Below are 24,795 nucleotides of genomic sequence, written 5' to 3' on the forward strand. Positions count from 1 at the left end.
TGGGCAAGCAGGCCGGCCCCCTTTTCGGCTCCCGTGCGTTTTCCCTCCAAAAAACTTAGTTTTTTCAGCCTTTTCCCAGGGAGGCAGGCGTGGCTTTTGTGTGTGTGTGTGTGTGTGTGTGTATGTGTGTGTGTGTGTGTGTGTGTCCCCGTCCTCGCAGGCGGGCCCCTTTCGACAGCCGGGCGGTTTCCCTCCAAAAAACTTAGTATATACACCTTTTCTTCCTTTTTTTCCGGCAGGCGGGCAGGCGCGCGCGTCTGTGTGTGTGTGTGTCCCCGTCCCTCCCGAGAGAGCGCTGCCCCTTGCCTCTGCCCGCAGGTGCCGACGGTCCGCTTTCGCTTGCAGCTCGCTCGGCACAGCTGCTGCTGGTGGGAGGGGCCTAAGCTAAGGAGGCCGGCCGGCTGGCGCCCCCCTGCGGCTGCGGTCGTTGTCGGGCCGTTGACAGGAGATCCAAGAGCAGGGCCCCCGCCCGGGACTGGCGGGCAGGCAGGCGAGCAAGCAGGCAGGCAAGAGAGGGGGAGAGCGGAGTCCGGGCGGCCGGCAGCCGCGTGCGGACCGGGCTCCCGAGGCGTCGGCCTGCGCCGCTGCGCGCCAGCCGGACGCCCGCGCGCCCGCCCAAGGCCGGCGTCGGGCATCGCTTCTCGGCCTTTTGGCTAAGATCAAGTGTAGTATCTGTTCTTATCAGTTTAATATCTGATACGTCCCCCATCGGGGGACCACATATTAAACGGATTTTTGGAACAGGGAGCTGGATCAGGAGCTTGCTCCGTCCTCTCCACGCATCGGCCCGGTATTGCAGCGCCTCCGGGAGCGGTGCACCACCTTCTCTCAGCGGTGAAAAGACAGACGTAGCTAGCAAGCAAGCAAGCAAGCAAGCAAGCGAGGTGGACTGGAGCTCCTTCTTCTCGGGTCTCGTCTCTCGTCCATCTGTGTGTCTCTCTCTCCCCCTCCCCCTCCCCGTCTCCGTTCCCGTGCTCCCTCTGTGCACTTTCCCGCGTCTCGACTCTCTGGGCAAGCAGGCCGGCCCCCTTTTCGGCTCCCGTGCGTTTTCCCTCCAAAAAACTTAGTTTTTTCAGCCTTTTCCCAGGGAGGCAGGCGTGGCTTTTGTGTGTGTGTGTGTGTGTGTGTGTGTATGTGTGTGTGTGTGTGTGTGTGTCCCCGTCCTCGCAGGCGGGCCCCTTTCGACAGCCGGGCGGTTTCCCTCCAAAAAACTTAGTATATACACCTTTTCTTCCTTTTTTTCCGGCAGGCGGGCAGGCGCGCGCGTCTGTGTGTGTGTGTGTCCCCGTCCCTCCCGAGAGAGCGCTGCCCCTTGCCTCTGCCCGCAGGTGCCGACGGTCCGCTTTCGCTTGCAGCTCGCTCGGCACAGCTGCTGCTGGTGGGAGGGGCCTAAGCTAAGGAGGCCGGCCGGCTGGCGCCCCCCTGCGGCTGCGGTCGTTGTCGGGCCGTTGACAGGAGATCCAAGAGCAGGGCCCCCGCCCGGGACTGGCGGGCAGGCAGGCGAGCAAGCAGGCAGGCAAGAGAGGGGGAGAGCGGAGTCCGGGCGGCCGGCAGCCGCGTGCGGACCGGGCTCCCGAGGCGTCGGCCTGCGCCGCTGCGCGCCAGCCGGACGCCCGCGCGCCCGCCCAAGGCCGGCGTCGGGCATCGCTTCTCGGCCTTTTGGCTAAGATCAAGTGTAGTATCTGTTCTTATCAGTTTAATATCTGATACGTCCCCCATCGGGGGACCACATATTAAACGGATTTTTGGAACAGGGAGCTGGATCAGGAGCTTGCTCCGTCCTCTCCACGCATCGGCCCGGTATTGCAGCGCCTCCGGGAGCGGTGCACCACCTTCTCTCAGCGGTGAAAAGACAGACGTAGCTAGCAAGCAAGCAAGCAAGCAAGCAAGCGAGGTGGACTGGAGCTCCTTCTTCTCGGGTCTCGTCTCTCGTCCATCTGTGTGTCTCTCTCTCCCCCTCCCCCTCCCCGTCTCCGTTCCCGTGCTCCCTCTGTGCACTTTCCCGCGTCTCGACTCTCTGGGCAAGCAGGCCGGCCCCCTTTTCGGCTCCCGTGCGTTTTCCCTCCAAAAAACTTAGTTTTTTCAGCCTTTTCCCAGGGAGGCAGGCGTGGCTTTGTGTGTGTGTGTGTGTGTGTGTGTGTATGTGTGTGTGTGTGTGTGTGTGTCCCCGTCCTCGCAGGCGGGCCCCTTTCGACAGCCGGGCGGTTTCCCTCCAAAAAACTTAGTATATACACCTTTTCTTCCTTTTTTTCCGGCAGGCGGGCAGGCGCGCGCGTCTGTGTGTGTGTGTGTCCCCGTCCCTCCCGAGAGAGCGCTGCCCCTTGCCTCTGCCCGCAGGTGCCGACGGTCCGCTTTCGCTTGCAGCTCGCTCGGCACAGCTGCTGCTGGTGGGAGGGGCCTAAGCTAAGGAGGCCGGCCGGCTGGCGCCCCCCTGCGGCTGCGGTCGTTGTCGGGCCGTTGACAGGAGATCCAAGAGCAGGGCCCCCGCCCGGGACTGGCGGGCAGGCAGGCGAGCAAGCAGGCAGGCAAGAGAGGGGGAGAGCGGAGTCCGGGCGGCCGGCAGCCGCGTGCGGACCGGGCTCCCGAGGCGTCGGCCTGCGCCGCTGCGCGCCAGCCGGACGCCCGCGCGCCCGCCCAAGGCCGGCGTCGGGCATCGCTTCTCGGCCTTTTGGCTAAGATCAAGTGTAGTATCTGTTCTTATCAGTTTAATATCTGATACGTCCCCCATCGGGGGACCACATATTAAACGGATTTTTGGAACAGGGAGCTGGATCAGGAGCTTGCTCCGTCCTCTCCACGCATCGGCCCGGTATTGCAGCGCCTCCGGGAGCGGTGCACCACCTTCTCTCAGCGGTGAAAAGACAGACGTAGCTAGCAAGCAAGCAAGCAAGCAAGCAAGCGAGGTGGACTGGAGCTCCTTCTTCTCGGGTCTCGTCTCTCGTCCATCTGTGTGTCTCTCTCTCCCCCTCCCCCTCCCCGTCTCCGTTCCCGTGCTCCCTCTGTGCACTTTCCCGCGTCTCGACTCTCTGGGCAAGCAGGCCGGCCCCCTTTTCGGCTCCCGTGCGTTTTCCCTCCAAAAAACTTAGTTTTTTCAGCCTTTTCCCAGGGAGGCAGGCGTGGCTTTTGTGTGTGTGTGTGTGTGTGTGTATGTGTGTGTGTGTGTGTGTGTGTGTCCCCGTCCTCGCAGGCGGGCCCCTTTCGACAGCCGGGCGGTTTCCCTCCAAAAAACTTAGTATATACACCTTTTCTTCCTTTTTTTCCGGCAGGCGGGCAGGCGCGCGCGTCTGTGTGTGTGTGTGTCCCCGTCCCTCCCGAGAGAGCGCTGCCCCTTGCCTCTGCCCGCAGGTGCCGACGGTCCGCTTTCGCTTGCAGCTCGCTCGGCACAGCTGCTGCTGGTGGGAGGGGCCTAAGCTAAGGAGGCCGGCCGGCTGGCGCCCCCCTGCGGCTGCGGTCGTTGTCGGGCCGTTGACAGGAGATCCAAGAGCAGGGCCCCCGCCCGGGACTGGCGGGCAGGCAGGCGAGCAAGCAGGCAGGCAAGAGAGGGGGAGAGCGGAGTCCGGGCGGCCGGCAGCCGCGTGCGGACCGGGCTCCCGAGGCGTCGGCCTGCGCCGCTGCGCGCCAGCCGGACGCCCGCGCGCCCGCCCAAGGCCGGCGTCGGGCATCGCTTCTCGGCCTTTTGGCTAAGATCAAGTGTAGTATCTGTTCTTATCAGTTTAATATCTGATACGTCCCCCATCGGGGGACCACATATTAAACGGATTTTTGGAACAGGGAGCTGGATCAGGAGCTTGCTCCGTCCTCTCCACGCATCGGCCCGGTATTGCAGCGCCTCCGGGAGCGGTGCACCACCTTCTCTCAGCGGTGAAAAGACAGACGTAGCTAGCAAGCAAGCAAGCAAGCAAGCAAGCGAGGTGGACTGGAGCTCCTTCTTCTCGGGTCTCGTCTCTCGTCCATCTGTGTGTCTCTCTCTCCCCCTCCCCCTCCCCGTCTCCGTTCCCGTGCTCCCTCTGTGCACTTTCCCGCGTCTCGACTCTCTGGGCAAGCAGGCCGGCCCCCTTTTCGGCTCCCGTGCGTTTTCCCTCCAAAAAACTTAGTTTTTTCAGCCTTTTCCCAGGGAGGCAGGCGTGGCTTTTGTGTGTGTGTGTGTGTGTGTGTGTGTATGTGTGTGTGTGTGTGTGTGTGTCCCCGTCCTCGCAGGCGGGCCCCTTTCGACAGCCGGGCGGTTTCCCTCCAAAAAACTTAGTATATACACCTTTTCTTCCTTTTTTTCCGGCAGGCGGGCAGGCGCGCGCGTCTGTGTGTGTGTGTGTCCCCGTCCCTCCCGAGAGAGCGCTGCCCCTTGCCTCTGCCCGCAGGTGCCGACGGTCCGCTTTCGCTTGCAGCTCGCTCGGCACAGCTGCTGCTGGTGGGAGGGGCCTAAGCTAAGGAGGCCGGCCGGCTGGCGCCCCCCTGCGGCTGCGGTCGTTGTCGGGCCGTTGACAGGAGATCCAAGAGCAGGGCCCCCGCCCGGGACTGGCGGGCAGGCAGGCGAGCAAGCAGGCAGGCAAGAGAGGGGGAGAGCGGAGTCCGGGCGGCCGGCAGCCGCGTGCGGACCGGGCTCCCGAGGCGTCGGCCTGCGCCGCTGCGCGCCAGCCGGACGCCCGCGCGCCCGCCCAAGGCCGGCGTCGGGCATCGCTTCTCGGCCTTTTGGCTAAGATCAAGTGTAGTATCTGTTCTTATCAGTTTAATATCTGATACGTCCCCCATCGGGGGACCACATATTAAACGGATTTTTGGAACAGGGAGCTGGATCAGGAGCTTGCTCCGTCCTCTCCACGCATCGGCCCGGTATTGCAGCGCCTCCGGGAGCGGTGCACCACCTTCTCTCAGCGGTGAAAAGACAGACGTAGCTAGCAAGCAAGCAAGCAAGCAAGCAAGCGAGGTGGACTGGAGCTCCTTCTTCTCGGGTCTCGTCTCTCGTCCATCTGTGTGTCTCTCTCTCCCCCTCCCCCTCCCCGTCTCCGTTCCCGTGCTCCCTCTGTGCACTTTCCCGCGTCTCGACTCTCTGGGCAAGCAGGCCGGCCCCCTTTTCGGCTCCCGTGCGTTTTCCCTCCAAAAAACTTAGTTTTTTCAGCCTTTTCCCAGGGAGGCAGGCGTGGCTTTTGTGTGTGTGTGTGTGTGTGTGTGTATGTGTGTGTGTGTGTGTGTGTGTCCCCGTCCTCGCAGGCGGGCCCCTTTCGACAGCCGGGCGGTTTCCCTCCAAAAAACTTAGTATATACACCTTTTCTTCCTTTTTTTCCGGCAGGCGGGCAGGCGCGCGCGTCTGTGTGTGTGTGTGTCCCCGTCCCTCCCGAGAGAGCGCTGCCCCTTGCCTCTGCCCGCAGGTGCCGACGGTCCGCTTTCGCTTGCAGCTCGCTCGGCACAGCTGCTGCTGGTGGGAGGGGCCTAAGCTAAGGAGGCCGGCCGGCTGGCGCCCCCCTGCGGCTGCGGTCGTTGTCGGGCCGTTGACAGGAGATCCAAGAGCAGGGCCCCCGCCCGGGACTGGCGGGCAGGCAGGCGAGCAAGCAGGCAGGCAAGAGAGGGGGAGAGCGGAGTCCGGGCGGCCGGCAGCCGCGTGCGGACCGGGCTCCCGAGGCGTCGGCCTGCGCCGCTGCGCGCCAGCCGGACGCCCGCGCGCCCGCCCAAGGCCGGCGTCGGGCATCGCTTCTCGGCCTTTTGGCTAAGATCAAGTGTAGTATCTGTTCTTATCAGTTTAATATCTGATACGTCCCCCATCGGGGGACCACATATTAAACGGATTTTTGGAACAGGGAGCTGGATCAGGAGCTTGCTCCGTCCTCTCCACGCATCGGCCCGGTATTGCAGCGCCTCCGGGAGCGGTGCACCACCTTCTCTCAGCGGTGAAAAGACAGACGTAGCTAGCAAGCAAGCAAGCAAGCAAGCAAGCGAGGTGGACTGGAGCTCCTTCTTCTCGGGTCTCGTCTCTCGTCCATCTGTGTGTCTCTCTCTCCCCCTCCCCCTCCCCGTCTCCGTTCCCGTGCTCCCTCTGTGCACTTTCCCGCGTCTCGACTCTCTGGGCAAGCAGGCCGGCCCCCTTTTCGGCTCCCGTGCGTTTTCCCTCCAAAAAACTTAGTTTTTTCAGCCTTTTCCCAGGGAGGCAGGCGTGGCTTTTGTGTGTGTGTGTGTGTGTGTGTATGTGTGTGTGTGTGTGTGTGTGTGTGTGTCCCCGTCCTCGCAGGCGGGCCCCTTTCGACAGCCGGGCGGTTTCCCTCCAAAAAACTTAGTATATACACCTTTTCTTCCTTTTTTTCCGGCAGGCGGGCAGGCGCGCGCGTCTGTGTGTGTGTGTGTCCCCGTCCCTCCCGAGAGAGCGCTGCCCCTTGCCTCTGCCCGCAGGTGCCGACGGTCCGCTTTCGCTTGCAGCTCGCTCGGCACAGCTGCTGCTGGTGGGAGGGGCCTAAGCTAAGGAGGCCGGCCGGCTGGCGCCCCCCTGCGGCTGCGGTCGTTGTCGGGCCGTTGACAGGAGATCCAAGAGCAGGGCCCCCGCCCGGGACTGGCGGGCAGGCAGGCGAGCAAGCAGGCAGGCAAGAGAGGGGGAGAGCGGAGTCCGGGCGGCCGGCAGCCGCGTGCGGACCGGGCTCCCGAGGCGTCGGCCTGCGCCGCTGCGCGCCAGCCGGACGCCCGCGCGCCCGCCCAAGGCCGGCGTCGGGCATCGCTTCTCGGCCTTTTGGCTAAGATCAAGTGTAGTATCTGTTCTTATCAGTTTAATATCTGATACGTCCCCCATCGGGGGACCACATATTAAACGGATTTTTGGAACAGGGAGCTGGATCAGGAGCTTGCTCCGTCCTCTCCACGCATCGGCCCGGTATTGCAGCGCCTCCGGGAGCGGTGCACCACCTTCTCTCAGCGGTGAAAAGACAGACGTAGCTAGCAAGCAAGCAAGCAAGCAAGCAAGCGAGGTGGACTGGAGCTCCTTCTTCTCGGGTCTCGTCTCTCGTCCATCTGTGTGTCTCTCTCTCCCCCTCCCCCTCCCCGTCTCCGTTCCCGTGCTCCCTCTGTGCACTTTCCCGCGTCTCGACTCTCTGGGCAAGCAGGCCGGCCCCCTTTTCGGCTCCCGTGCGTTTTCCCTCCAAAAAACTTAGTTTTTTCAGCCTTTTCCCAGGGAGGCAGGCGTGGCTTTTGTGTGTGTGTGTGTGTGTGTGTATGTGTGTGTGTGTGTGTGTGTGTGTCCCCGTCCTCGCAGGCGGGCCCCTTTCGACAGCCGGGCGGTTTCCCTCCAAAAAACTTAGTATATACACCTTTTCTTCCTTTTTTTCCGGCAGGCGGGCAGGCGCGCGCGTCTGTGTGTGTGTGTGTCCCCGTCCCTCCCGAGAGAGCGCTGCCCCTTGCCTCTGCCCGCAGGTGCCGACGGTCCGCTTTCGCTTGCAGCTCGCTCGGCACAGCTGCTGCTGGTGGGAGGGGCCTAAGCTAAGGAGGCCGGCCGGCTGGCGCCCCCCTGCGGCTGCGGTCGTTGTCGGGCCGTTGACAGGAGATCCAAGAGCAGGGCCCCCGCCCGGGACTGGCGGGCAGGCAGGCGAGCAAGCAGGCAGGCAAGAGAGGGGGAGAGCGGAGTCCGGGCGGCCGGCAGCCGCGTGCGGACCGGGCTCCCGAGGCGTCGGCCTGCGCCGCTGCGCGCCAGCCGGACGCCCGCGCGCCCGCCCAAGGCCGGCGTCGGGCATCGCTTCTCGGCCTTTTGGCTAAGATCAAGTGTAGTATCTGTTCTTATCAGTTTAATATCTGATACGTCCCCCATCGGGGGACCACATATTAAACGGATTTTTGGAACAGGGAGCTGGATCAGGAGCTTGCTCCGTCCTCTCCACGCATCGGCCCGGTATTGCAGCGCCTCCGGGAGCGGTGCACCACCTTCTCTCAGCGGTGAAAAGACAGACGTAGCTAGCAAGCAAGCAAGCAAGCAAGCAAGCGAGGTGGACTGGAGCTCCTTCTTCTCGGGTCTCGTCTCTCGTCCATCTGTGTGTCTCTCTCTCCCCCTCCCCCTCCCCGTCTCCGTTCCCGTGCTCCCTCTGTGCACTTTCCCGCGTCTCGACTCTCTGGGCAAGCAGGCCGGCCCCCTTTTCGGCTCCCGTGCGTTTTCCCTCCAAAAAACTTAGTTTTTTCAGCCTTTTCCCAGGGAGGCAGGCGTGGCTTTTGTGTGTGTGTGTGTGTGTGTGTGTGTATGTGTGTGTGTGTGTGTGTGTGTCCCCGTCCTCGCAGGCGGGCCCCTTTCGACAGCCGGGCGGTTTCCCTCCAAAAAACTTAGTATATACACCTTTTCTTCCTTTTTTTCCGGCAGGCGGGCAGGCGCGCGCGTCTGTGTGTGTGTGTGTCCCCGTCCCTCCCGAGAGAGCGCTGCCCCTTGCCTCTGCCCGCAGGTGCCGACGGTCCGCTTTCGCTTGCAGCTCGCTCGGCACAGCTGCTGCTGGTGGGAGGGGCCTAAGCTAAGGAGGCCGGCCGGCTGGCGCCCCCCTGCGGCTGCGGTCGTTGTCGGGCCGTTGACAGGAGATCCAAGAGCAGGGCCCCCGCCCGGGACTGGCGGGCAGGCAGGCGAGCAAGCAGGCAGGCAAGAGAGGGGGAGAGCGGAGTCCGGGCGGCCGGCAGCCGCGTGCGGACCGGGCTCCCGAGGCGTCGGCCTGCGCCGCTGCGCGCCAGCCGGACGCCCGCGCGCCCGCCCAAGGCCGGCGTCGGGCATCGCTTCTCGGCCTTTTGGCTAAGATCAAGTGTAGTATCTGTTCTTATCAGTTTAATATCTGATACGTCCCCCATCGGGGGACCACATATTAAACGGATTTTTGGAACAGGGAGCTGGATCAGGAGCTTGCTCCGTCCTCTCCACGCATCGGCCCGGTATTGCAGCGCCTCCGGGAGCGGTGCACCACCTTCTCTCAGCGGTGAAAAGACAGACGTAGCTAGCAAGCAAGCAAGCAAGCAAGCAAGCGAGGTGGACTGGAGCTCCTTCTTCTCGGGTCTCGTCTCTCGTCCATCTGTGTGTCTCTCTCTCCCCCTCCCCCTCCCCGTCTCCGTTCCCGTGCTCCCTCTGTGCACTTTCCCGCGTCTCGACTCTCTGGGCAAGCAGGCCGGCCCCCTTTTCGGCTCCCGTGCGTTTTCCCTCCAAAAAACTTAGTTTTTTCAGCCTTTTCCCAGGGAGGCAGGCGTGGCTTTTGTGTGTGTGTGTGTGTGTGTGTGTATGTGTGTGTGTGTGTGTGTGTGTCCCCGTCCTCGCAGGCGGGCCCCTTTCGACAGCCGGGCGGTTTCCCTCCAAAAAACTTAGTATATACACCTTTTCTTCCTTTTTTTCCGGCAGGCGGGCAGGCGCGCGCGTCTGTGTGTGTGTGTGTCCCCGTCCCTCCCGAGAGAGCGCTGCCCCTTGCCTCTGCCCGCAGGTGCCGACGGTCCGCTTTCGCTTGCAGCTCGCTCGGCACAGCTGCTGCTGGTGGGAGGGGCCTAAGCTAAGGAGGCCGGCCGGCTGGCGCCCCCCTGCGGCTGCGGTCGTTGTCGGGCCGTTGACAGGAGATCCAAGAGCAGGGCCCCCGCCCGGGACTGGCGGGCAGGCAGGCGAGCAAGCAGGCAGGCAAGAGAGGGGGAGAGCGGAGTCCGGGCGGCCGGCAGCCGCGTGCGGACCGGGCTCCCGAGGCGTCGGCCTGCGCCGCTGCGCGCCAGCCGGACGCCCGCGCGCCCGCCCAAGGCCGGCGTCGGGCATCGCTTCTCGGCCTTTTGGCTAAGATCAAGTGTAGTATCTGTTCTTATCAGTTTAATATCTGATACGTCCCCCATCGGGGGACCACATATTAAACGGATTTTTGGAACAGGGAGCTGGATCAGGAGCTTGCTCCGTCCTCTCCACGCATCGGCCCGGTATTGCAGCGCCTCCGGGAGCGGTGCACCACCTTCTCTCAGCGGTGAAAAGACAGACGTAGCTAGCAAGCAAGCAAGCAAGCAAGCAAGCGAGGTGGACTGGAGCTCCTTCTTCTCGGGTCTCGTCTCTCGTCCATCTGTGTGTCTCTCTCTCCCCCTCCCCCTCCCCGTCTCCGTTCCCGTGCTCCCTCTGTGCACTTTCCCGCGTCTCGACTCTCTGGGCAAGCAGGCCGGCCCCCTTTTCGGCTCCCGTGCGTTTTCCCTCCAAAAAACTTAGTTTTTTCAGCCTTTTCCCAGGGAGGCAGGCGTGGCTTTTGTGTGTGTGTGTGTGTGTGTGTATGTGTGTGTGTGTGTGTGTGTGTGTCCCCGTCCTCGCAGGCGGGCCCCTTTCGACAGCCGGGCGGTTTCCCTCCAAAAAACTTAGTATATACACCTTTTCTTCCTTTTTTTCCGGCAGGCGGGCAGGCGCGCGCGTCTGTGTGTGTGTGTGTCCCCGTCCCTCCCGAGAGAGCGCTGCCCCTTGCCTCTGCCCGCAGGTGCCGACGGTCCGCTTTCGCTTGCAGCTCGCTCGGCACAGCTGCTGCTGGTGGGAGGGGCCTAAGCTAAGGAGGCCGGCCGGCTGGCGCCCCCCTGCGGCTGCGGTCGTTGTCGGGCCGTTGACAGGAGATCCAAGAGCAGGGCCCCCGCCCGGGACTGGCGGGCAGGCAGGCGAGCAAGCAGGCAGGCAAGAGAGGGGGAGAGCGGAGTCCGGGCGGCCGGCAGCCGCGTGCGGACCGGGCTCCCGAGGCGTCGGCCTGCGCCGCTGCGCGCCAGCCGGACGCCCGCGCGCCCGCCCAAGGCCGGCGTCGGGCATCGCTTCTCGGCCTTTTGGCTAAGATCAAGTGTAGTATCTGTTCTTATCAGTTTAATATCTGATACGTCCCCCATCGGGGGACCACATATTAAACGGATTTTTGGAACAGGGAGCTGGATCAGGAGCTTGCTCCGTCCTCTCCACGCATCGGCCCGGTATTGCAGCGCCTCCGGGAGCGGTGCACCACCTTCTCTCAGCGGTGAAAAGACAGACGTAGCTAGCAAGCAAGCAAGCAAGCAAGCAAGCGAGGTGGACTGGAGCTCCTTCTTCTCGGGTCTCGTCTCTCGTCCATCTGTGTGTCTCTCTCTCCCCCTCCCCCTCCCCGTCTCCGTTCCCGTGCTCCCTCTGTGCACTTTCCCGCGTCTCGACTCTCTGGGCAAGCAGGCCGGCCCCCTTTTCGGCTCCCGTGCGTTTTCCCTCCAAAAAACTTAGTTTTTTCAGCCTTTTCCCAGGGAGGCAGGCGTGGCTTTTGTGTGTGTGTGTGTGTGTGTGTGTGTATGTGTGTGTGTGTGTGTGTGTGTCCCCGTCCTCGCAGGCGGGCCCCTTTCGACAGCCGGGCGGTTTCCCTCCAAAAAACTTAGTATATACACCTTTTCTTCCTTTTTTTCCGGCAGGCGGGCAGGCGCGCGCGTCTGTGTGTGTGTGTGTCCCCGTCCCTCCCGAGAGAGCGCTGCCCCTTGCCTCTGCCCGCAGGTGCCGACGGTCCGCTTTCGCTTGCAGCTCGCTCGGCACAGCTGCTGCTGGTGGGAGGGGCCTAAGCTAAGGAGGCCGGCCGGCTGGCGCCCCCCTGCGGCTGCGGTCGTTGTCGGGCCGTTGACAGGAGATCCAAGAGCAGGGCCCCCGCCCGGGACTGGCGGGCAGGCAGGCGAGCAAGCAGGCAGGCAAGAGAGGGGGAGAGCGGAGTCCGGGCGGCCGGCAGCCGCGTGCGGACCGGGCTCCCGAGGCGTCGGCCTGCGCCGCTGCGCGCCAGCCGGACGCCCGCGCGCCCGCCCAAGGCCGGCGTCGGGCATCGCTTCTCGGCCTTTTGGCTAAGATCAAGTGTAGTATCTGTTCTTATCAGTTTAATATCTGATACGTCCCCCATCGGGGGACCACATATTAAACGGATTTTTGGAACAGGGAGCTGGATCAGGAGCTTGCTCCGTCCTCTCCACGCATCGGCCCGGTATTGCAGCGCCTCCGGGAGCGGTGCACCTCTCAGCGGTGAAAAGACAGACGTAGCTAGCAAGCAAGCAAGCAAGCAAGCAAGCGAGGTGGACTGGAGCTCCTTCTTCTCGGGTCTCGTCTCTCGTCCATCTGTGTGTCTCTCTCTCCCCCTCCCCCTCCCCGTCTCCGTTCCCGTGCTCCCTCTGTGCACTTTCCCGCGTCTCGACTCTCTGGGCAAGCAGGCCGGCCCCCTTTTCGGCTCCCGTGCGTTTTCCCTCCAAAAAACTTAGTTTTTTCAGCCTTTTCCCAGGGAGGCAGGCGTGGCTTTGTGTGTGTGTGTGTGTGTGTGTGTGTATGTGTGTGTGTGTGTGTGTGTGTCCCCGTCCTCGCAGGCGGGCCCCTTTCGACAGCCGGGCGGTTTCCCTCCAAAAAACTTAGTATATACACCTTTTCTTCCTTTTTTTCCGGCAGGCGGGCAGGCGCGCGCGTCTGTGTGTGTGTGTGTCCCCGTCCCTCCCGAGAGAGCGCTGCCCCTTGCCTCTGCCCGCAGGTGCCGACGGTCCGCTTTCGCTTGCAGCTCGCTCGGCACAGCTGCTGCTGGTGGGAGGGGCCTAAGCTAAGGAGGCCGGCCGGCTGGCGCCCCCCTGCGGCTGCGGTCGTTGTCGGGCCGTTGACAGGAGATCCAAGAGCAGGGCCCCCGCCCGGGACTGGCGGGCAGGCAGGCGAGCAAGCAGGCAGGCAAGAGAGGGGGAGAGCGGAGTCCGGGCGGCCGGCAGCCGCGTGCGGACCGGGCTCCCGAGGCGTCGGCCTGCGCCGCTGCGCGCCAGCCGGACGCCCGCGCGCCCGCCCAAGGCCGGCGTCGGGCATCGCTTCTCGGCCTTTTGGCTAAGATCAAGTGTAGTATCTGTTCTTATCAGTTTAATATCTGATACGTCCCCCATCGGGGGACCACATATTAAACGGATTTTTGGAACAGGGAGCTGGATCAGGAGCTTGCTCCGTCCTCTCCACGCATCGGCCCGGTATTGCAGCGCCTCCGGGAGCGGTGCACCACCTTCTCTCAGCGGTGAAAAGACAGACGTAGCTAGCAAGCAAGCAAGCAAGCAAGCAAGCGAGGTGGACTGGAGCTCCTTCTTCTCGGGTCTCGTCTCTCGTCCATCTGTGTGTCTCTCTCTCCCCCTCCCCCTCCCCGTCTCCGTTCCCGTGCTCCCTCTGTGCACTTTCCCGCGTCTCGACTCTCTGGGCAAGCAGGCCGGCCCCCTTTTCGGCTCCCGTGCGTTTTCCCTCCAAAAAACTTAGTTTTTTCAGCCTTTTCCCAGGGAGGCAGGCGTGGCTTTGTGTGTGTGTGTGTGTGTGTGTGTATGTGTGTGTGTGTGTGTGTGTGTGTCCCCGTCCTCGCAGGCGGGCCCCTTTCGACAGCCGGGCGGTTTCCCTCCAAAAAACTTAGTATATACACCTTTTCTTCCTTTTTTTCCGGCAGGCGGGCAGGCGCGCGCGTCTGTGTGTGTGTGTGTCCCCGTCCCTCCCGAGAGAGCGCTGCCCCTTGCCTCTGCCCGCAGGTGCCGACGGTCCGCTTTCGCTTGCAGCTCGCTCGGCACAGCTGCTGCTGGTGGGAGGGGCCTAAGCTAAGGAGGCCGGCCGGCTGGCGCCCCCCTGCGGCTGCGGTCGTTGTCGGGCCGTTGACAGGAGATCCAAGAGCAGGGCCCCCGCCCGGGACTGGCGGGCAGGCAGGCGAGCAAGCAGGCAGGCAAGAGAGGGGGAGAGCGGAGTCCGGGCGGCCGGCAGCCGCGTGCGGACCGGGCTCCCGAGGCGTCGGCCTGCGCCGCTGCGCGCCAGCCGGACGCCCGCGCGCCCGCCCAAGGCCGGCGTCGGGCATCGCTTCTCGGCCTTTTGGCTAAGATCAAGTGTAGTATCTGTTCTTATCAGTTTAATATCTGATACGTCCCCCATCGGGGGACCACATATTAAACGGATTTTTGGAACAGGGAGCTGGATCAGGAGCTTGCTCCGTCCTCTCCACGCATCGGCCCGGTATTGCAGCGCCTCCGGGAGCGGTGCACCACCTTCTCTCAGCGGTGAAAAGACAGACGTAGCTAGCAAGCAAGCAAGCAAGCAAGCAAGCGAGGTGGACTGGAGCTCCTTCTTCTCGGGTCTCGTCTCTCGTCCATCTGTGTGTCTCTCTCTCCCCCTCCCCCTCCCCGTCTCCGTTCCCGTGCTCCCTCTGTGCACTTTCCCGCGTCTCGACTCTCTGGGCAAGCAGGCCGGCCCCCTTTTCGGCTCCCGTGCGTTTTCCCTCCAAAAAACTTAGTTTTTTCAGCCTTTTCCCAGGGAGGCAGGCGTGGCTTTTGTGTGTGTGTGTGTGTGTGTGTGTATGTGTGTGTGTGTGTGTGTGTGTCCCCGTCCTCGCAGGCGGGCCCCTTTCGACAGCCGGGCGGTTTCCCTCCAAAAAACTTAGTATATACACCTTTTCTTCCTTTTTTTCCGGCAGGCGGGCAGGCGCGCGCGTCTGTGTGTGTGTGTGTCCCCGTCCCTCCCGAGAGAGCGCTGCCCCTTGCCTCTGCCCGCAGGTGCCGACGGTCCGCTTTCGCTTGCAGCTCGCTCGGCACAGCTGCTGCTGGTGGGAGGGGCCTAAGCTAAGGAGGCCGGCCGGCTGGCGCCCCCCTGCGGCTGCGGTCGTTGTCGGGCCGTTGACAGGAGATCCAAGAGCAGGGCCCCCGCCCGGGACTGGCGGGCAGGCAGGCGAGCAAGCAGGCAGGCAAGAGAGGGGGAGAGCGGAGTCCGGGCGGCCGGCAGCCGCGTGCGGACCGGGCTCCCGAGGCGTCGGCCTGCGCCGCTGCGCGCCAGCCGGACGCCCGCGCGCCCGCCCAAGGCCGGCGTCGGGCATCGCTTCTCGGCCTTTTGGCTAAGATCAAGTGTAGTATCTGTTCTTATCAGTTTAATATCTGATACGTCCCCCATCGGGGGACCACATATTAAACGGATTTTTGGAACAGGGAGCTGGATCAGGAGCTTGCTCCGTCCTCTCCACGCATCGGCCCGGTATTGCAGCGCCTCCGGGAGCGGTGCACCACCTTCTCTCAGCGGTGAAAAGACAGACGTAGCTAGCAAGCAAGCAAGCAAGCAAGCAAGCGAGGTGGACTGGAGCTCCTTCTTCTCGGGTCTCGTCTCTCGTCCATCTGTGTGTCTCTCTCTCCCCCTCCCCCTCCCCGTCTCCGTTCCCGTGCTCCCTCTGTGCACTTTCCCGCGTCTCGACTCTCTGGGCAAGCAGGCCGGCCCCCTTTTCGGCTCCCGTGCGTTTTCCCTCCAAAAAACTTAGTTTTTTCAGCCTTTTCCCAGGGAGGCAGGCGTGGCTTTTGTGTGTGTGTGTGTGTGTGTGTGTATGTGTGTGTGTGTGTGTGTGTGTCCCCGTCCTCGCAGGCGGGCCCCTTTCGACAGCCGGGCGGTTTCCCTCCAAAAAACTTAGTATATACACCTTTTCTTCCTTTTTTTCCGGCAGGCGGGCAGGCGCGCGCGTCTGTGTGTGTGTGTGTCCCCGTCCCTCCCGAGAGAGCGCTGCCCCTTGCCTCTGCCCGCAGGTGCCGACGGTCCGCTTTCGCTTGCAGCTCGCTCGGCACAGCTGCTGCTGGTGGGAGGGGCCTAAGCTAAGGAGGCCGGCCGGCTGGCGCCCCCCTGCGGCTGCGGTCGTTGTCGGGCCGTTGACAGGAGATCCAAGAGCAGGGCCCCCGCCCGGGACTGGCGGGCAGGCAGGCGAGCAAGCAGGCAGGCAAGAGAGGGGGAGAGCGGAGTCCGGGCGGCCGGCAGCCGCGTGCGGACCGGGCTCCCGAGGCGTCGGCCTGCGCCGCTGCGCGCCAGCCGGACGCCCGCGCGCCCGCCCAAGGCCGGCGTCGGGCATCGCTTCTCGGCCTTTTGGCTAAGATCAAGTGTAGTATCTGTTCTTATCAGTTTAATATCTGATACGTCCCCCATCGGGGGACCACATATTAAACGGATTTTTGGAACAGGGAGCTGGATCAGGAGCTTGCTCCGTCCTCTCCACGCATCGGCCCGGTATTGCAGCGCCTCCGGGAGCGGTGCACCACCTTCTCTCAGCGGTGAAAAGACAGACGTAGCTAGCAAGCAAGCAAGCAAGCAAGCAAGCGAGGTGGACTGGAGCTCCTTCTTCTCGGGTCTCGTCTCTCGTCCATCTGTGTGTCTCTCTCTCCCCCTCCCCCTCCCCGTCTCCGTTCCCGTGCTCCCTCTGTGCACTTTCCCGCGTCTCGACTCTCTGGGCAAGCAGGCCGGCCCCCTTTTCGGCTCCCGTGCGTTTTCCCTCCAAAAAACTTAGTTTTTTCAGCCTTTTCCCAGGGAGGCAGGCGTGGCTTTTGTGTGTGTGTGTGTGTGTGTGTGTATGTGTGTGTGTGTGTGTGTGTGTCCCCGTCCTCGCAGGCGGGCCCCTTTCGACAGCCGGGCGGTTTCCCTCCAAAAAACTTAGTATATACACCTTTTCTTCCTTTTTTTCCGGCAGGCGGGCAGGCGCGCGCGTCTGTGTGTGTGTGTGTCCCCGTCCCTCCCGAGAGAGCGCTGCCCCTTGCCTCTGCCCGCAGGTGCCGACGGTCCGCTTTCGCTTGCAGCTCGCTCGGCACAGCTGCTGCTGGTGGGAGGGGCCTAAGCTAAGGAGGCCGGCCGGCTGGCGCCCCCCTGCGGCTGCGGTCGTTGTCGGGCCGTTGACAGGAGATCCAAGAGCAGGGCCCCCGCCCGGGACTGGCGGGCAGGCAGGCGAGCAAGCAGGCAGGCAAGAGAGGGGGAGAGCGGAGTCCGGGCGGCCGGCAGCCGCGTGCGGACCGGGCTCCCGAGGCGTCGGCCTGCGCCGCTGCGCGCCAGCCGGACGCCCGCGCGCCCGCCCAAGGCCGGCGTCGGGCATCGCTTCTCGGCCTTTTGGCTAAGATCAAGTGTAGTATCTGTTCTTATCAGTTTAATATCTGATACGTCCCCCATCGGGGGACCACATATTAAACGGATTTTTGGAACAGGGAGCTGGATCAGGAGCTTGCTCCGTCCTCTCCACGCATCGGCCCGGTATTGCAGCGCCTCCGGGAGCGGTGCACCACCTTCTCTCAGCGGTGAAAAGACAGACGTAGCTAGCAAGCAAGCAAGCAAGCAAGCAAGCGAGGTGGACTGGAGCTCCTTCTTCTCGGGTCTCGTCTCTCGTCCATCTGTGTGTCTCTCTCTCCCCCTCCCCCTCCCCGTCTCCGTTCCCGTGCTCCCTCTGTGCACTTTCCCGCGTCTCGACTCTCTGGGCAAGCAGGCCGGCCCCCTTTTCGGCTCCCGTGCGTTTTCCCTCCAAAAAACTTAGTTTTTTCAGCCTTTTCCCAGGGAGGCAGGCGTGGCTTTTGTGTGTGTGTGTGTGTGTGTGTATGTGTGTGTGTGTGTGTGTGTGTGTGTCCCCGTCCTCGCAGGCGGGCCCCTTTCGACAGCCGGGCGGTTTCCCTCCAAAAAACTTAGTATATACACCTTTTCTTCCTTTTTTTCCGGCAGGCGGGCAGGCGCGCGCGTCTGTGTGTGTGTGTGTCCCCGTCCCTCCCGAGAGAGCGCTGCCCCTTGCCTCTGCCCGCAGGTGCCGACGGTCCGCTTTCGCTTGCAGCTCGCTCGGCACAGCTGCTGCTGGTGGGAGGGGCCTAAGCTAAGGAGGCCGGCCGGCTGGCGCCCCCCTGCGGCTGCGGTCGTTGTCGGGCCGTTGACAGGAGATCCAAGAGCAGGGCCCCCGCCCGGGACTGGCGGGCAGGCAGGCGAGCAAGCAGGCAGGCAAGAGAGGGGGAGAGCGGAGTCCGGGCGGCCGGCAGCCGCGTGCGGACCGGGCTCCCGAGGCGTCGGCCTGCGCCGCTGCGCGCCAGCCGGACGCCCGCGCGCCCGCCCAAGGCCGGCGTCGGGCATCGCTTCTCGGCCTTTTGGCTAAGATCAAGTGTAGTATCTGTTCTTATCAGTTTAATATCTGATACGTCCCCCATCGGGGGACCACATATTAAACGGATTTTTGGAACAGGGAGCTGGATCAGGAGCTTGCTCCGTCCTCTCCACGCATCGGCCCGGTATTGCAGCGCCTCCGGGAGCGGTGCACCACCTTCTCTCAGCGGTGAAAAGACAGACGTAGCTAGCAAGCAAGCAAGCAAGCAAGCAAGCGAGGTGGACTGGAGCTCCTTCTTCTCGGGTCTCGTCTCTCGTCCATCTGTGTGTCTCTCTCTCCCCCTCCCCCTCCCCGTCTCCGTTCCCGTGCTCCCTCTGTGCACTTTCCCGCGTCTCGACTCTCTGGGCAAGCAGGCCGGCCCCCTTTTCGGCTCCCGTGCGTTTTCCCTCCAAAAAACTTAGTTTTTTCAGCCTTTTCCCAGGGAGGCAGGCGTGGCTTTTGTGTGTGTGTGTGTGTGTGTGTGTGTATGTGTGTGTGTGTGTGTGTGTCCCCGTCCTCGCAGGCGGGCCCCTTTCGACAGCCGGGCGGTTTCCCTCCAAAAAACTTAGTATATACACCTTTTCTTCCTTTTTTTCCGGCAGGCGGGCAGGCGCGCGCGTCTGTGTGTGTGTGTGTCCCCGTCCCTCCCGAGAGAGCGCTGCCCCTTGCCTCTGCCCGCAGGTGCCGACGGTCCGCTTTCGCTTGCAGCTCGCTCGGCACAGCTGCTGCTGGTGGGAGGGGCCTAAGCTAAGGAGGCCGGCCGGCTGGCGCCCCCCTGCGGCTGCGGTCGTTGTCGGGCCGTTGACAGGAGATCCAAGAGCAGGGCCCCCGCCCGGGACTGGCGGGCAGGCAGGCGAGCAAGCAGGCAGGCAAGAGAGGGGGAGAGCGGAGTCCGGGCGGCCGGCAGCCGCGTGCGGACCGGGCTCCCGAGGCGTCGGCCTGCGCCGCTGCGCGCCAGCCGGACGCCCGCGCGCCCGCCCAAGGCCGGCGTCGGGCATCGCTTCTCGGCCTTTTGGCTAAGATCAAGTGTAGTATCTGTTCTTATCAGTTTAATATCTGATACGTCCCCCATCGGGGGACCACATATTAAACGGATTTTTGGAACAGGGAGCTGGATCAGGAGCTTGCTCCGTCCTCTCCACGCATCGGCCCGGTATTGCAGCGCCTCCGGGAGCGGTGCACCACCTTCTCTCAGCGGTGAAAAGACAGACGTAGCTAGCAAGCAAGCAAGCAAGCAAGCAAGCGAGGTGGACTGGAGCTCCTTCTTCTCGGGTCTCGTCTCTCGTCCATCTGTGTGTCTCTCTCTCCCCCTCCCCCTCCCCGTCTCCGTTCCCGTGCTCCCTCTGTGCACTTTCCCGCGTCTCGACTCTCTGGGCAAGCAGGCCGGCCCCCTTTTCGGCTCCCGTGCGTTTTCCCTCCAAAAAACTTAGTTTTTTCAGCCTTTTCCCAGGGAGGCAGGCGTGGCTTTTGTGTGTGTGTGTGTGTGTGTGTGTATGTGTGTGTGTGTGTGTGTGTGTCCCCGTCCTCGCAGGCGGGCCCCTTTCGACAGCCGGGCGGTTTCCCTCCAAAAAACTTAGTATATACACCTTTTCTTCCTTTTTTTCCGGCAGGCGGGCAGGCGCGCGCGTCTGTGTGTGTGTGTGTCCCCGTCCCTCCCGAGAGAGCGCTGCCCCTTGCCTCTGCCCGCAGGTGCCGACGGTCCGCTTTCGCTTGCAGCTCGCTCGGCACAGCTGCTGCTGGTGGGAGGGGCCTAAGCTAAGGAGGCCGGCCGGCTGGCGCCCCCCTGCGGCTGCGGTCGTTGTCGGGCCGTTGACAGGAGATCCAAGAGCAGGGCCCCCGCCCGGGACTGGCGGGCAGGCAGGCGAGCAAGCAGGCAGGCAAGAGAGGGGGAGAGCGGAGTCCGGGCGGCCGGCAGCCGCGTGCGGACCGGGCTCCCGAGGCGTCGGCCTGCGCCGCTGCGCGCCAGCCGGACGCCCGCGCGCCCGCCCAAGGCCGGCGTCGGGCATCGCTTCTCGGCCTTTTGGCTAAGATCAAGTGTAGTATCTGTTCTTATCAGTTTAATATCTGATACGTCCCCCATCGGGGGACCACATATTAAACGGATTTTTGGAACAGGGAGCTGGATCAGGAGCTTGCTCCGTCCTCTCCACGCATCGGCCCGGTATTGCAGCGCCTCCGGGAGCGGTGCACCACCTTCTCTCAGCGGTGAAAAGACAGACGTAGCTAGCAAGCAAGCAAGCAAGCAAGCAAGCGAGGTGGACTGGAGCTCCTTCTTCTCGGGTCTCGTCTCTCGTCCATCTGTGTGTCTCTCTCTCCCCCTCCCCCTCCCCGTCTCCGTTCCCGTGCTCCCTCTGTGCACTTTCCCGCGTCTCGACTCTCTGGGCAAGCAGGCCGGCCCCCTTTTCGGCTCCCGTGCGTTTTCCCTCCAAAAAACTTAGTTTTTTCAGCCTTTTCCCAGGGAGGCAGGCGTGGCTTTTGTGTGTGTGTGTGTGTGTGTGTATGTGTGTGTGTGTGTGTGTGTGTGTGTCCCCGTCCTCGCAGGCGGGCCCCTTTCGACAGCCGGGCGGTTTCCCTCCAAAAAACTTAGTATATACACCTTTTCTTCCTTTTTTTCCGGCAGGCGGGCAGGCGCGCGCGTCTGTGTGTGTGTGTGTCCCCGTCCCTCCCGAGAGAGCGCTGCCCCTTGCCTCTGCCCGCAGGTGCCGACGGTCCGCTTTCGCTTGCAGCTCGCTCGGCACAGCTGCTGCTGGTGGGAGGGGCCTAAGCTAAGGAGGCCGGCCGGCTGGCGCCCCCCTGCGGCTGCGGTCGTTGTCGGGCCGTTGACAGGAGATCCAAGAGCAGGGCCCCCGCCCGGGACTGGCGGGCAGGCAGGCGAGCAAGCAGGCAGGCAAGAGAGGGGGAGAGCGGAGTCCGGGCGGCCGGCAGCCGCGTGCGGACCGGGCTCCCGAGGCGTCGGCCTGCGCCGCTGCGCGCCAGCCGGACGCCCGCGCGCCCGCCCAAGGCCGGCGTCGGGCATCGCTTCTCGGCCTTTTGGCTAAGATCAAGTGTAGTATCTGTTCTTATCAGTTTAATATCTGATACGTCCCCCATCGGGGGACCACATATTAAACGGATTTTTGGAACAGGGAGCTGGATCAGGAGCTTGCTCCGTCCTCTCCACGCATCGGCCCGGTATTGCAGCGCCTCCGGGAGCGGTGCACCACCTTCTCTCAGCGGTGAAAAGACAGACGTAGCTAGCAAGCAAGCAAGCAAGCAAGCAAGCGAGGTGGACTGGAGCTCCTTCTTCTCGGGTCTCGTCTCTCGTCCATCTGTGTGTCTCTCTCTCCCCCTCCCCCTCCCCGTCTCCGTTCCCGTGCTCCCTCTGTGCACTTTCCCGCGTCTCGACTCTCTGGGCAAGCAGGCCGGCCCCCTTTTCGGCTCCCGTGCGTTTTCCCTCCAAAAAACTTAGTTTTTTCAGCCTTTTCCCAGGGAGGCAGGCGTGGCTTTTGTGTGTGTGTGTGTGTGTGTGTATGTGTGTGTGTGTGTGTGTGTGTGTCCCCGTCCTCGCAGGCGGGCCCCTTTCGACAGCCGGGCGGTTTCCCTCCAAAAAACTTAGTATATACACCTTTTCTTCCTTTTTTTCCGGCAGGCGGGCAGGCGCGCGCGTCTGTGTGTGTGTGTGTCCCCGTCCCTCCCGAGAGAGCGCTGCCCCTTGCCTCTGCCCGCAGGTGCCGACGGTCCGCTTTCGCTTGCAGCTCGCTCGGCACAGCTGCTGCTGGTGGGAGGGGCCTAAGCTAAGGAGGCCGGCCGGCTGGCGCCCCCCTGCGGCTGCGGTCGTTGTCGGGCCGTTGACAGGAGATCCAAGAGCAGGGCCCCCGCCCGGGACTGGCGGGCAGGCAGGCGAGCAAGCAGGCAGGCAAGAGAGGGGGAGAGCGGAGTCCGGGCGGCCGGCAGCCGCGTGCGGACCGGGCTCCCGAGGCGTCGGCCTGCGCCGCTGCGCGCCAGCCGGACGCCCGCGCGCCCGCCCAAGGCCGGCGTCGGGCATCGCTTCTCGGCCTTTTGGCTAAGATCAAGTGTAGTATCTGTTCTTATCAGTTTAATATCTGATACGTCCCCCATCGGGGGACCACATATTAAACGGATTTTTGGAACAGGGAGCTGGATCAGGAGCTTGCTCCGTCCTCTCCACGCATCGGCCCGGTATTGCAGCGCCTCCGGGAGCGGTGCACCACCTTCTCTCAGCGGTGAAAAGACAGACGTAGCTAGCAAGCAAGCAAGCAAGCAAGCAAGCGAGGTGGACTGGAGCTCCTTCTTCTCGGGTCTCGTCTCTCGTCCATCTGTGTGTCTCTCTCTCCCCCTCCCCCTCCCCGTCTCCGTTCCCGTGCTCCCTCTGTGCACTTTCCCGCGTCTCGACTCTCTGGGCAAGCAGGCCGGCCCCCTTTTCGGCTCCCGTGCGTTTTCCCTCCAAAAAACTTAGTTTTTTCAGCCTTTTCCCAGGGAGGCAGGCGTGGCTTTTGTGTGTGTGTGTGTGTGTGTGTGTATGTGTGTGTGTGTGTGTGTGTGTCCCCGTCCTCGCAGGCGGGCCCCTTTCGACAGCCGGGCGGTTTCCCTCCAAAAAACTTAGTATATACACCTTTTCTTCCTTTTTTTCCGGCAGGCGGGCAGGCGCGCGCGTCTGTGTGTGTGTGTGTCCCCGTCCCTCCCGAGAGAGCGCTGCCCCTTGCCTCTGCCCGCAGGTGCCGACGGTCCGCTTTCGCTTGCAGCTCGCTCGGCACAGCTGCTGCTGGTGGGAGGGGCCTAAGCTAAGGAGGCCGGCCGGCTGGCGCCCCCCTGCGGCTGCGGTCGTTGTCGGGCCGTTGACAGGAGATCCAAGAGCAGGGCCCCCGCCCGGGACTGGCGGGCAGGCAGGCGAGCAAGCAGGCAGGCAAGAGAGGGGGAGAGCGGAGTCCGGGCGGCCGGCAGCCGCGTGCGGACCGGGCTCCCGAGGCGTCGGCCTGCGCCGCTGCGCGCCAGCCGGACGCCCGCGCGCCCGCCCAAGGCCGGCGTCGGGCATCGCTTCTCGGCCTTTTGGCTAAGATCAAGTGTAGTATCTGTTCTTATCAGTTTAATATCTGATACGTCCCCCATCGGGGGACCACATATTAAACGGATTTTTGGAACAGGGAGCTGGATCAGGAGCTTGCTCCGTCCTCTCCACGCATCGGCCCGGTATTGCAGCGCCTCCGGGAGCGGTGCACCACCTTCTCTCAGCGGTGAAAAGACAGACGTAGCTAGCAAGCAAGCAAGCAAGCAAGCAAGCGAGGTGGACTGGAGCTCCTTCTTCTCGGGTCTCGTCTCTCGTCCATCTGTGTGTCTCTCTCTCCCCCTCCCCCTCCCCGTCTCCGTTCCCGTGCTCCCTCTGTGCACTTTCCCGCGTCTCGACTCTCTGGGCAAGCAGGCCGGCCCCCTTTTCGGCTCCCGTGCGTTTTCCCTCCAAAAAACTTAGTTTTTTCAGCCTTTTCCCAGGGAGGCAGGCGTGGCTTTGTGTGTGTGTGTGTGTGTGTGTGTGTATGTGTGTGTGTGTGTGTGTCCCCGTCCTCGCAGGCGGGCCCCTTTCGACAGCCGGGCGGTTTCCCTCCAAAAAACTTAGTATATACACCTTTTCTTCCTTTTTTTCCGGCAGGCGGGCAGGCGCGCGCGTCTGTGTGTGTGTGTGTCCCCGTCCCTCCCGAGAGAGCGCTGCCCCTTGCCTCTGCCCGCAGGTGCCGACGGTCCGCTTTCGCTTGCAGCTCGCTCGGCACAGCTGCTGCTGGTGGGAGGGGCCTAAGCTAAGGAGGCCGGCCGGCTGGCGCCCCCCTGCGGCTGCGGTCGTTGTCGGGCCGTTGACAGGAGATCCAAGAGCAGGGCCCCCGCCCGGGACTGGCGGGCAGGCAGGCGAGCAAGCAGGCAGGCAAGAGAGGGGGAGAGCGGAGTCCGGGCGGCCGGCAGCCGCGTGCGGACCGGGCTCCCGAGGCGTCGGCCTGCGCCGCTGCGCGCCAGCCGGACGCCCGCGCGCCCGCCCAAGGCCGGCGTCGGGCATCGCTTCTCGGCCTTTTGGCTAAGATCAAGTGTAGTATCTGTTCTTATCAGTTTAATATCTGATACGTCCCCCATCGGGGGACCACATATTAAACGGATTTTTGGAACAGGGAGCTGGATCAGGAGCTTGCTCCGTCCTCTCCACGCATCGGCCCGGTATTGCAGCGCCTCCGGGAGCGGTGCACCACCTTCTCTCAGCGGTGAAAAGACAGACGTAGCTAGCAAGCAAGCAAGCAAGCAAGCAAGCGAGGTGGACTGGAGCTCCTTCTTCTCGGGTCTCGTCTCTCGTCCATCTGTGTGTCTCTCTCTCCCCCTCCCCCTCCCCGTCTCCGTTCCCGTGCTCCCTCTGTGCACTTTCCCGCGTCTCGACTCTCTGGGCAAGCAGGCCGGCCCCCTTTTCGGCTCCCGTGCGTTTTCCCTCCAAAAAACTTAGTTTTTTCAGCCTTTTCCCAGGGAGGCAGGCGTGGCTTTTGTGTGTGTGTGTGTGTGTGTGTGTGTATGTGTGTGTGTGTGTGTGTGTGTCCCCGTCCTCGCAGGCGGGCCCCTTTCGACAGCCGGGCGGTTTCCCTCCAAAAAACTTAGTATATACACCTTTTCTTCCTTTTTTTCCGGCAGGCGGGCAGGCGCGCGCGTCTGTGTGTGTGTGTGTCCCCGTCCCTCCCGAGAGAGCGCTGCCCCTTGCCTCTGCCCGCAGGTGCCGACGGTCCGCTTTCGCTTGCAGCTCGCTCGGCACAGCTGCTGCTGGTGGGAGGGGCCTAAGCTAAGGAGGCCGGCCGGCTGGCGCCCCCCTGCGGCTGCGGTCGTTGTCGGGCCGTTGACAGGAGATCCAAGAGCAGGGCCCCCGCCCGGGACTGGCGGGCAGGCAGGCGAGCAAGCAGGCAGGCAAGAGAGGGGGAGAGCGGAGTCCGGGCGGCCGGCAGCCGCGTGCGGACCGGGCTCCCGAGGCGTCGGCCTGCGCCGCTGCGCG

At 63.5% G+C, this 24,795-nt stretch overlaps 24 non-coding genes across 24 annotated transcripts; all 24 read left to right on the forward strand.

Moving 5' to 3' along the window:
• The first annotated feature begins 633 nt into the window (after positions 1–633).
• Positions 634–824, forward strand: LOC138223778 (U2 spliceosomal RNA). Its single transcript, XR_011182171.1, has one exon. It is a non-coding gene; the product is annotated as a U2 spliceosomal RNA (small nuclear RNA).
• Positions 825–1,643: 819 nt separating this feature from the next.
• On the forward strand, positions 1,644–1,834 carry LOC138223779 (U2 spliceosomal RNA). The gene has a single exon (XR_011182172.1). It is a non-coding gene; the product is annotated as a U2 spliceosomal RNA (small nuclear RNA).
• Positions 1,835–2,652: 818 nt separating this feature from the next.
• On the forward strand, positions 2,653–2,843 carry LOC138223780 (U2 spliceosomal RNA). Its single transcript, XR_011182173.1, has one exon. It is a non-coding gene; the product is annotated as a U2 spliceosomal RNA (small nuclear RNA).
• Positions 2,844–3,660: 817 nt separating this feature from the next.
• Positions 3,661–3,851, forward strand: LOC138223781 (U2 spliceosomal RNA). Its single transcript, XR_011182174.1, has one exon. It is a non-coding gene; the product is annotated as a U2 spliceosomal RNA (small nuclear RNA).
• Positions 3,852–4,670: 819 nt separating this feature from the next.
• On the forward strand, positions 4,671–4,861 carry LOC138223782 (U2 spliceosomal RNA). The gene has a single exon (XR_011182175.1). It is a non-coding gene; the product is annotated as a U2 spliceosomal RNA (small nuclear RNA).
• Positions 4,862–5,678: 817 nt separating this feature from the next.
• LOC138223783 (U2 spliceosomal RNA) lies at positions 5,679–5,869 on the forward strand. The gene has a single exon (XR_011182176.1). It is a non-coding gene; the product is annotated as a U2 spliceosomal RNA (small nuclear RNA).
• Positions 5,870–6,690: 821 nt separating this feature from the next.
• LOC138223784 (U2 spliceosomal RNA) lies at positions 6,691–6,881 on the forward strand. The gene has a single exon (XR_011182177.1). It is a non-coding gene; the product is annotated as a U2 spliceosomal RNA (small nuclear RNA).
• An 817-nt stretch (positions 6,882–7,698) lies between these two features.
• On the forward strand, positions 7,699–7,889 carry LOC138223785 (U2 spliceosomal RNA). The gene has a single exon (XR_011182178.1). It is a non-coding gene; the product is annotated as a U2 spliceosomal RNA (small nuclear RNA).
• Positions 7,890–8,708: 819 nt separating this feature from the next.
• LOC138223786 (U2 spliceosomal RNA) lies at positions 8,709–8,899 on the forward strand. The gene has a single exon (XR_011182179.1). It is a non-coding gene; the product is annotated as a U2 spliceosomal RNA (small nuclear RNA).
• An 817-nt stretch (positions 8,900–9,716) lies between these two features.
• On the forward strand, positions 9,717–9,907 carry LOC138223787 (U2 spliceosomal RNA). Its single transcript, XR_011182180.1, has one exon. It is a non-coding gene; the product is annotated as a U2 spliceosomal RNA (small nuclear RNA).
• An 817-nt stretch (positions 9,908–10,724) lies between these two features.
• On the forward strand, positions 10,725–10,915 carry LOC138223788 (U2 spliceosomal RNA). The gene has a single exon (XR_011182181.1). It is a non-coding gene; the product is annotated as a U2 spliceosomal RNA (small nuclear RNA).
• Positions 10,916–11,734: 819 nt separating this feature from the next.
• Positions 11,735–11,925, forward strand: LOC138223536 (U2 spliceosomal RNA). The gene has a single exon (XR_011181928.1). It is a non-coding gene; the product is annotated as a U2 spliceosomal RNA (small nuclear RNA).
• An 812-nt stretch (positions 11,926–12,737) lies between these two features.
• LOC138223789 (U2 spliceosomal RNA) lies at positions 12,738–12,928 on the forward strand. Its single transcript, XR_011182182.1, has one exon. It is a non-coding gene; the product is annotated as a U2 spliceosomal RNA (small nuclear RNA).
• An 818-nt stretch (positions 12,929–13,746) lies between these two features.
• Positions 13,747–13,937, forward strand: LOC138223790 (U2 spliceosomal RNA). Its single transcript, XR_011182183.1, has one exon. It is a non-coding gene; the product is annotated as a U2 spliceosomal RNA (small nuclear RNA).
• Positions 13,938–14,754: 817 nt separating this feature from the next.
• Positions 14,755–14,945, forward strand: LOC138223791 (U2 spliceosomal RNA). The gene has a single exon (XR_011182184.1). It is a non-coding gene; the product is annotated as a U2 spliceosomal RNA (small nuclear RNA).
• An 817-nt stretch (positions 14,946–15,762) lies between these two features.
• LOC138223792 (U2 spliceosomal RNA) lies at positions 15,763–15,953 on the forward strand. Its single transcript, XR_011182185.1, has one exon. It is a non-coding gene; the product is annotated as a U2 spliceosomal RNA (small nuclear RNA).
• Positions 15,954–16,770: 817 nt separating this feature from the next.
• Positions 16,771–16,961, forward strand: LOC138223793 (U2 spliceosomal RNA). The gene has a single exon (XR_011182186.1). It is a non-coding gene; the product is annotated as a U2 spliceosomal RNA (small nuclear RNA).
• An 819-nt stretch (positions 16,962–17,780) lies between these two features.
• LOC138223794 (U2 spliceosomal RNA) lies at positions 17,781–17,971 on the forward strand. Its single transcript, XR_011182187.1, has one exon. It is a non-coding gene; the product is annotated as a U2 spliceosomal RNA (small nuclear RNA).
• An 817-nt stretch (positions 17,972–18,788) lies between these two features.
• On the forward strand, positions 18,789–18,979 carry LOC138223795 (U2 spliceosomal RNA). Its single transcript, XR_011182188.1, has one exon. It is a non-coding gene; the product is annotated as a U2 spliceosomal RNA (small nuclear RNA).
• An 817-nt stretch (positions 18,980–19,796) lies between these two features.
• Positions 19,797–19,987, forward strand: LOC138223796 (U2 spliceosomal RNA). The gene has a single exon (XR_011182189.1). It is a non-coding gene; the product is annotated as a U2 spliceosomal RNA (small nuclear RNA).
• An 819-nt stretch (positions 19,988–20,806) lies between these two features.
• On the forward strand, positions 20,807–20,997 carry LOC138223797 (U2 spliceosomal RNA). Its single transcript, XR_011182190.1, has one exon. It is a non-coding gene; the product is annotated as a U2 spliceosomal RNA (small nuclear RNA).
• Positions 20,998–21,814: 817 nt separating this feature from the next.
• On the forward strand, positions 21,815–22,005 carry LOC138223798 (U2 spliceosomal RNA). The gene has a single exon (XR_011182191.1). It is a non-coding gene; the product is annotated as a U2 spliceosomal RNA (small nuclear RNA).
• An 817-nt stretch (positions 22,006–22,822) lies between these two features.
• LOC138223799 (U2 spliceosomal RNA) lies at positions 22,823–23,013 on the forward strand. Its single transcript, XR_011182192.1, has one exon. It is a non-coding gene; the product is annotated as a U2 spliceosomal RNA (small nuclear RNA).
• Positions 23,014–23,827: 814 nt separating this feature from the next.
• Positions 23,828–24,018, forward strand: LOC138223800 (U2 spliceosomal RNA). Its single transcript, XR_011182193.1, has one exon. It is a non-coding gene; the product is annotated as a U2 spliceosomal RNA (small nuclear RNA).
• Positions 24,019–24,795: the final 777 nt, after the last annotated feature.

This window comes from Lepisosteus oculatus, chromosome 16 (genome assembly GCF_040954835.1).
Source record: "Lepisosteus oculatus isolate fLepOcu1 chromosome 16, fLepOcu1.hap2, whole genome shotgun sequence".
Classification (NCBI taxonomy): Eukaryota; Metazoa; Chordata; class Actinopteri; order Semionotiformes; family Lepisosteidae; genus Lepisosteus; species Lepisosteus oculatus.